The sequence below is a fragment of the Hyperolius riggenbachi genome, chromosome 2 (genome assembly GCF_040937935.1).
Source record: "Hyperolius riggenbachi isolate aHypRig1 chromosome 2, aHypRig1.pri, whole genome shotgun sequence".
Classification (NCBI taxonomy): Eukaryota; Metazoa; Chordata; class Amphibia; order Anura; family Hyperoliidae; genus Hyperolius; species Hyperolius riggenbachi.
In genome coordinates this window covers 18,304,269-18,314,080 of record NC_090647.1, presented here as the reverse complement: position 1 = coordinate 18,314,080, position 9,812 = coordinate 18,304,269, and the positions used below count along the sequence as shown (strand labels likewise).

General features: G+C 38.1%; 1 protein-coding gene across 2 annotated transcripts in view; it reads left to right on the top strand.

Annotated features, from left to right (window-relative positions):
* The first annotated feature begins 8,829 nt into the window (after positions 1 to 8,829).
* The window catches only part of LOC137542521 (ecto-ADP-ribosyltransferase 5-like), an 89,503-nt gene continuing 88,520 nt past the window's right edge, over positions 8,830 to 9,812 (top strand). For both annotated transcript variants that reach the window (XM_068264514.1, XM_068264506.1), the window contains exon 1: positions 8,830 to 8,908. The gene's annotated coding sequence lies outside the window, so the exon portion shown is untranslated. The remainder of the gene's footprint in view (positions 8,909 to 9,812) is intronic.

Sequence of the window (9,812 nt, the reverse complement as noted above, 5' to 3'; positions counted from 1 at the left end):
GTGTCCAGAGGTTAGCATTATATCTGATTATCGGTGATTCTGCAGATCATCAATAATCGGGTATATATCTGCATTCTTGGTGATACTGTAGATCACCAATAATCAGATTCTCTCTGCGTGCTGACACCGATCGTTACAGGAAGCAATTGAAATTTTCCCATTAAAATCAATCAAACAAATCTTATTTGCTATTTGAGGCTCCACCCCTTTTTCAGAATTTGAACCCTAGTCACCCAATTACCGACTGTAGCAGGTCTGAGGCCTCTGCCATTAACAGTCAACACAACTCTGGGTAAAAAAATCACATTATGGAGCGTTGTAGTGATTTGTTTGCCTCGTGGTGTGTTTAGTATGAGTGCTGACTAGTTCATAGAAGGCATTTCTGGATTATGAACTTTGAGCACTACTGAAGGGGATTGATGAATGATAGTGGATAAGGTGCCCCCCCCCCCTCCCCTCCTAATATTTATGCCCCAGGAGTAATGTAGCAGCTGCTGCTAGCATGGGGGCAATGATGAGGAAGGAACTGACCTCCACACGACTTTCTTCCCGCAGAGCCAGCCTCCAGTGACCTCTCCCCCCATAAAAGCTCTCCTTCTCCTACCCCACATGCGGAGAGAGTCAACAATGGAGCTGGTCCACATATCTTACCTTCTCTGGGTCTGATGCATCCACCTCTGCTGCAGATAACCACTCTCACTCTACTTCCATCATGGTCTTCTGAATCTTGGATGATGTCACATGACAAGCAGGAAGACTTGGAAGCAAGACAGAGGCACAATAAGACGTGGTGACCTGGTGCCTACAGCTGAGGAGGAGAGACTGGACCTGAATCCGCAGGAGGTTAGATACTTGTTCCACGTCCGACCATTGCACCTCTCTGCACAGGTTTCTGGGTGATGTGGGTTGCCACTTGGGAGCAGTGAAAATTGGGCTTTTGCGGGATGGGGGCAATGATTTGTAGTTATGCCCTAAGCCTAAGCTGTAAACTCCGAACAGCAAAATGAAAATATCTTGAGGATAATTAAATAAAGGTGCTCTTATAAAACAAGAAATGTAGATGAAGAAGGAATGGAACTTTTAGAAGTGCAGCAAGTTCATTAAGATTAATAAAAATTCCCATTAGGCTAATCAGTCTTACACAGCTGGCTGACCACACTGTAAGACTTTCACACCACACCCTGGATCTATACAATAAATGGGTGATCTGATGTGGAAAATGCAGCCAAGATAAATAACATTTCATTTCCCAACCATGTCTTCAGTTACATGTTTGTGGACAAGAATGTGAGTGGAGGACATATCAGCATTAGAAGAGCATCAGGTGAGTCCACAGATGATTAGGGATGTGCTTCAGCTCATAGTCTGCTGGGGTTGGGTGGTGGGGTATTTTCTGCGCTATCACTCCCCCCCCCCTACCCCCAACAAAAGGAAAAAACACCCTCCCTGCCCCCATCTAAATACAATTTAATGTTTAATCCAAAACCTGACTAAACAACTCACAAAGTCTTCAGTAACGGTAAGGACATATGGCGCAAACCTGGACATCTTGTTGGTGGAGCCGTGCAATCTGGTGGAATATATTTCTTCATATCATCTTATTTACATAGTTATTTGGGTTGAAAAAGTCGAGTTAAGCCAGGTAATATGGGACAACACTAGCCTGTACCCTCACATATCTCAGCTGATCTAAATGAAGGTGAGAAACCCCTACAAGGCTTTGGCCAATATGCTCTAAAAGGGAAAAAAAATCCTTCTCGACTCCAGATGGCAACAGATAAAATCTCTAGCCAGCAATGGATGTTTTTTATTGCAAGGAAAGCATCTAAGCCCTCCCTTAATATTATTTAGTATTTGGTGTATAATCTGTGTTTTCATGTGCTGTGCTGTGCAGTGTTCCTCAACCCTGTCCTCAAGGCCCACCAACAGTGCATGTTTTTTTGGAAATCCACAGAGGAAGTTAATCAGCTCTGCTAATTACCTCACCTAGGTAAGTTTGTGTTTTTTTTTTACAAAACATGTACTGTTGGTGGGTCTGACAGGGTTGGGAAACCCTGCTGTAGTGAAGTATCTGAATTGTAGAAGTTTTACCGACTTTACCTGCATTTTGCTGTTGGAATTAAGTCAGTGTTTGGAGCACAGAGTAGAACTGATGGGTGGAAACGAAAAACATGTTCTTTTTGGCCATCCTTTAGTACCTGGCGTTTGCTTATTTTGTAGCTTTTGTTGTGAGTGGTTGGTTATGCTGTTCAGAGAGTATCCTGTGATTGTTGCCGAGTTAGTATGCAGTGCAGTATTTGTACTCACCTTTCATGGTAAGGAACATGTTTACGATAGAGGTCACTTGTGTAATTGCTCAATTCAATTTAAATTGGAGCCCAATGCAAAATTGTGTCTTTACGGCAATCACTGCTTGGTTTGGGTGTTGTTTAGGGATTAGGAAGGAGAAGGGCGGTATTTAGGTGTAGCTGATTGAGGGGAAGACATACAGAAAACTGAAACATAACTCTTCACAGCTGATGGGAGCCAGTCGATGCCAATCGTTAACGATTGGCATCGACTGGCACCCAAAGATCCCTTATAGTTTGTTTTTAAAGAAATTGGGGCAACCAAAATTTTGTTATGGGGCCCTTTGATTTCTAGCTATGCCCCTGAGATGGATATTAATGTAACAGTTGTTTAGCTCTTTCTTCCCTCATTCACCAATAGCTCATACTCACCTCCCCACCCAGCACTTTTGCTACGTCAGAGTTTTTTGAGGAATTTTTTCAATAATTTTTTTTTTTAAATTTGATTCTATTTCTTCATTTTGCTGATGATTTTTATTGTGATCTGTGTTGTCACAGAGATTACTTTTGTGCACTAGATGGCAGCATTCTGTCAGAACCGTATGGCTGCTGAAAAATTCTATAAATGTAGCACTGGACAATATTTGATAAAGTCTGTCAAATTGTTTTTCATATATATGAGCAATTTGTTGCTATACTATTTATGGCCTCTTTCTATAAATTTCAATATGCCAGTTGTATGTGTAAAGGAACTGGTGCTTGCGTTGCTGCAGTGTGTAAGTACTGTGTGTAATTCTCGTGTGTAAGTACGTGGCCATGTACGTTGTACATAATTAATCCCACCTCCCCTGGCTCTGCTTTATAAGACTTGAGGCATTGTGGAAACTGTCCTGGCGAGTCTCTGATGAAGAGGGGAAAGCCCACAAAACGCATCATGAAGGACACAGGGTAAGCAGCTGGATCGAAGCTGAACTCTTATGAGCACTCCTGCCCAGGTAAGATTATAAATATCAGAGCAGCAATTTGCTGGCAGTATTGGCTTATTGTCAATCACTAGACACCAGGGAATTCACTGCTTATAACAACCCCATACCTCACAACTTTTTGAGATGAGAAAGAGGGACACTTAAGCCACACCCCTGATCATGCCCCCACCACACGCCTAGTCACGCATACCATAAAGATTTCATAAGAAAAATATGTTGTTTTATAATTCAAACCACACTGGTCGTTTCTATCCTGGTTCATTTTCCTTCATATTAATATTTTAAAATGAGTAATATATCAATTTAAAGGATGGGAATAAATCTTAGAGTCATCAAACACATTTTATTAGTATAGAAATATATATATTTACATAAAAAGAGGGACAAAGTCCTGAAAGAGGGACAAATGAGGAGGAAAAAGGGACAGAGGGACAGGGCTCCCAAAGAGGGACTGTTCTAGATATTGTGCAGCAACAAAATATATACTTAATAAACTTCATAGTGTTACACGCTTCATTGTTATTCACCAGTCACAGATATATATTTTTAATACTTTATTAGCTCAATCTGAAGCCATTTAGCACTACAGGTATACACCTCATATTCTATGTTCTGGCATTTTGTGTTGGTTGGCACATTCTTCACACACCCCCTAGTGGCCAGACTACATATTAGTATATGCAAGCTTTACATTGCAGCATGGTAGTTGTATGTACACTATATTGCTAAGAGAATTGGCACACGCACTCTTATATGGAGTTGGTCCACCCTTTGCAGCTCTTCTGAGAAGGCTTTCCACAGGATTTAGTAGAATGTTTTTGGAAATATTTGATTCTTCCAGAAGAATGTATTAATGATGCATTAAACAACAGTAGAGTTGCCGTCCACAGGTAGCGCATGGCAATTTTATCGTTACTAACCGCGGTGAGTCCCGCTCATTAACCCAGAAGGGCCATGCGTGTTACTGGGTTAGCACATGGGTTGCCATGGTAACATCCAGCGTAACCGGCATTACCATACCAAAGCACGTGGTGCCCATGGGTTAATGGGCGATGCTTCCCTGATGCTAGTAAGGGTAACATTGACATGCCTTGCCTGTCCACAACAACTTTACTGTTTAGCCCATCAGGGCCGTTGTGAGGTCACACAGTGATGTTGGACAGGAAGGCTTGGCCGGTAAAGGAGTACAATTGTCCTGGAGGACTAACAGACCTGCACAGCCTGTATCTAGAACAGAATGCTGTTGCAATGCTGCTAACAAACTAATCCCCGCCATTGCCACATAACAACAATCCTTCGCTCACTCTGATTGGTCCAGCTCTAAGCTGCATGCAGTTTGAATTGATAGCATCTCATTGGCTATCTATTTACCATCTATTTTGGGCAGCATGGTGGCATAGTGGTTAGCACTGTCGCCTTGCCAGTTCGAATCCCAGCCAGGTCAACATCTGCAAGGCGTTTGTATGATCTCCCTGTGTCTGTGTGGGTTTCCTCCGGGCACTCCGGTTTCCTCACACATCCCAAAAACATACAGATAAGTTAATTGGCTTCCCCTAAATTGTCCCTAGAGTAGACTACAATATATGCACTACACGATACATACACAGACATATGACTATGGTGGTATTAGATTGTGAGGGACAGTTAGTGACAAGACAATATACTCTGTACAGCAATGTTTAAGATTTCGGTGCTATATAAATACTTAAATAAATAAATATCTATCTTTTAACAGGTGAAGCTCGAAAAATTAGAATATAGTGCAAAGGTCCATTTATTTCAGTCATTCAACTTAAAAGATGAAACTAATACATGAAATAGGAACTCTTTGCAGGTGTTTTGGATGAATTAGCTGAGTAGAGTCTGACAATTTGAGCCGAGAATAATGAACATTTTCACAATATTCTAATGGGCTGAGATTTTGATTTTGGGGTTCTCATAAAGCGGTATAAAACCCTGACATTATATTAAAAAAAAACATGTTTTCCTACATTTTATATGCCATACGGTTATAATATTTGCATTTGTGCATAAGTATTATTATTCACGTAGAAATTACAAGTTCTCAAAAGTACAGTGTTTTTGCTTTGAGAGCTGACTTTGCGTTTTATTCATAACTAGTTTTATTCATTATGTATTGAAGGCAGAAATGCTTTGAGTATCTCTCTGTGTCCAGGAGCTCCTGCACAGCCAGAGAATGTGTCACATTCCTCACTTGATACATAAACACAAGATAACATTATCTCCACTTCGGATGCGTCCAGATTTCTCTGCACTGAACTTTCAAGTCCTGTATGTAACCCTTCCAATGCTGTTCTAGTAAAAAAAATGCTTGTTCTATATAATATGCGGTAAATAATTTTTTAGAGCAAAGAAGAATTGCTGGGTTTCATTCCCCTATAAACTGTAAACCATAATCATCAACATAACAAATAAAGGCTTGGAATAACTCTCTGTGCATGTATGAGTCTATATCAGTTTCACATTTTAAATTGATTAACTGATATAATGGACTTTGCACGATATACTATTTTTTTTAAGTTTTACCCATATCTATCTATCTATCTATCTATCTATCTATCTATCTATCTATCTATCTATCCATTATCTATCTATCTATCCATTATCTATCTATCTATCTATCTATCTACCTAGCTGTCTATCTACAGTACCTCTAACTATCTATCTATCTATCTATCTATCTATCTTTCTATCTACCTATCTAGCATCTATCTATCTATCTATCTATCTATCTATCTTTCTATCTACCTAGCTGTCTATCTACAGTACCTCTATCTATCTATCTATCTATCTAGCATCTATCTATCTATCTATCTATCTATCTACCTAGCTGTCTATCTACAGTACCTCTATCTATCTATCTATCTATCTATCTATCTACCTAGCTGTCTATCTACAGTACCTCTATCTATCTATCTATCTATCTATCTATCTAGCATCTATCTATCTATCTATCTATCTATCTATCTATCTATCTATCTATCTAGCATCTATCTATCTATCTATCTAGCATCTATCTATCGATCGATCTATCTATCTATCTATCTATCTTTCTATCTACCTAGCTGTCTATCTACAGTACCTCTATCTATCTATCTATCTATCTATCTATCTATCTATCTATCTATCTATCTATCATCTATCTATCTATCTATCTATCTATCTATCTATCTATCTGTCATCTATCTATCTATCTATCTATCTAGCATCTATCTATCTATCTATCTATCTATCTAGCATCTATCTATCTATCTATCTATCTATCTATCTATCTAGCATCTATCTATCTATCTATCTATCTATCTATCTATCATCTATCTATCTATCTATCTATCTATCTATCGATCTAGCATCTATCTATCTATCTATCTATCTATCTATCTAGCATCTATCTATCTATCTATCGATCTATCTATCTATCTATCTATCTCTCAGTCTATCTATCTATCTATCTATCTATCTATCTATCTATCTATCATCTATCTATCATCTATCTATCTATCTATCTATCTATCTCTCAGTCTATCTATCTATCTATCTATCTATCTATCTATCTATCTATCTATCTATCTATCTATCATCTATCTATCTATCTATCTATCTATCTATCATCCATCTATCTATCTATCTATCTATCTCTCAGTCTATCTATCTATCTATCTATCTATCTATCATCTATCTATCTATCTATCTCTCAGTCTATCTATCTATCTATCTATCTATCATCTATCTATCTATCTATCTATCTATCTATCTATCTATCTATCATCTATCTATCTATCTATCTATCTATCTATCTATCTATCTATCTTCCTACTTATTGGTCTATCATCTACATATTTCATATCTATCTATCTCTCAGTCTATCTATCTATGGCCCTTCTCCTGAAAACTTTTTATCCTGAGTTTTCTCCCAAGAAAATCATTTCCATCTTACCTAAAAATAAGTTTCAGCTCCCAGTAGTTTAACAAGTACTAAAAAGTAAGTAAAAAATGTATATCAATAATTTTTAGTATTTTCTGGCTCTTTGGAAGATTTAAAGGTATTTTATTGGTAAGGTCTGAAAATATCTCCTTGAAGAAGGTTAATAGGATACGGGCCTACGTGTCTGTCTGTCTTTCTTGTTGTCTATTTATCCATCTATCTCCTTAAAGTGGAACTAAATTCAAAATGTCCTCTCAGCTTTAAAACATTAGCCACAGCATGGTAACCTTTATGGACAAAAAAATAATAAATACTTTATTACGATTTGTTGAAATTCCAAAAAAAGAAAAAAAAAAAGTTTTACTTGTTTTCACCTTACAGGCACTGAAAGGGTTAAGCCTCGGTGTATGGATAGGTGCCTTGGCAGAGCTCGTCTACAGTTCATGTACAGTTCCTGATACGAAATAATTGGACTCTTTGATCTGCCTAAACAAACATAAAACACAGAAAAGTGAATTTCTTCAGCAACCATATGTGGAACAAAGACTTTTTACTGTGTGGTGTGTAAGAGTTCGGGTCTGCTTTAAACTCACCATACACTATTTAACGTATCACTTTATCACTTGATGTGTTGTTGTTTTTTTAGATTGATAGTACAATTGATATTGAGGGATAACTTCGATTGAAAGACTGAGCCACAATATTGTTTTTTGTTGATCGCAAAATAATTGATCATTATATCAAATGGAATATTGATCATAATTACGAAAGTAATATTGATCGAAAACAAACATGGAGTGATAATTATATAGCGGAAAGTCCCTAGTTTTGAAAGCAGATTTAATTCTCCATTGTCATTCTTTTCAGTCTTTATAAATAAATGCATTTCATTATTATTATTATTAAATAATAATAATAATAATAATAATTTATTACGTTTGTGGCACTTTACAGAGTAAGACACAAACTTGAGGTACATAATAATACAGACAATGGTGTACATTGTACACCAATATAGAAAAAAACATAACTGGTGATTGTGGTGACAAAATACAGAGTTGGTACAAAATACAGAATTGGTAAATTACTGTGACACAGGTAACATGATGAATAAAATGTATAATAATTCCAAAATACAAAATGGGGAGAGAGACCTGCCCTTGCGGGCTTACAAAAATATCAACTAACAAGAGTATAAATTGTGCTGAAGTCCAGTCTCTAGAGCTGTGCCTAACATAGTTTCATCATCTGGAATACAGTCAGTTTTGTGATGGGAGAGAGACTCCCTGAGGTGGGAGAAAAGTGACCATGTCTGTATCCCATGAGTTATCCGGGGTCTGCCTGGCTGGAGGTGTGGCGAGGGGAGATGTTTTCCCAAACTCCTGACACTTGTTCCTCATTCACAGCCAAGAAACTTGGGAGGTAGGACCTCTCTCTCTCTCTCTGTGTCTCTCCCTGCCTGTCTCCCTGTCTCTCTCTCTCTCCAGCTATTTCATACAGTGAGAAATTAATAATGTGAGTTTTGATGGTCATAATTACTGTGAATGGCTTTATTTTAGCATTTTATGTGTCGATTTCAGCTTCTTGCCGGTTAATTCCCCCGATCAGCAGTCCTGTCACTCGCCTCGCTCGCTCTAAATAGCACTGTTGTTGTCAGCATCTCCCGGGACACTCGGACATCACTCCTGGTATGCGAGTTATAGAATGTTATCCACTTATTCACATGTTGTTTAGCAGCTATTTTCCTGCACAGGAAGAATTCTCACTCTAAGACAACAGTTGTATCTCCAGCAGGACTGGTGCTGATGACATTTCCAGATATATTAAACAGCGGTCATTTGTACAATCGCTTTCTGGGGAAATCCTGATCTTATTTCAAACACAAACAGAACACAAAATCCAAAACACAAATCCAACCATTTAGCAGCTACTTTTTAGCCTCTTTAGATTGGTTGTGTTATTTTAGAAATGCATTAATCAAAACATTCATGAATTCAGGATCACGTTGTGTAAGAAATGTATTGTGTGACTGTGGCAATGTGTCAGGAACCTCTGGAAAAAGGCTTTCAGAAATAGCATCATAGATAGCATTATGAATCCAGAATCTTCCCAGAGAAATGAAGTGGGGATTTGGTAAATATATATTAATTACTAATGGGTACATAAAAAAAATACATATTTGATACCTAACAAAGTCAGTTGGTAATTGCTAAATAACAATTATTATAGTGAGAAACGTAACAAAATGTACAGCAACTTACAAGACAGACCAGAGCATTGCCTTTGCAGGCTCGCAAATCGCAAATTAAAGCAATAGGGAGGAAACAAGAGGCAATACATAATTGTATATCCAGCGTTGAGTAGAGTTTTGAGATTATATTTTGCAAGGAACAGACCTAGGCCAGTGGCTGAAGGGGAATGGCTCAGGTTAGATTGCACGCTTGTCTGAAAAAAGGGGGTTTCAAGGTAGTGCTTAAAAGTTTCAAGGGCTGGGGAGTGATGGATGTGCTTTGGAAGGGAATTTCAGAGGAGAGGAGAAGCTTGTGAGAAATCCTGTAGAAGTGAATGTGAGGAGTTGATTCTAGAGTAGGA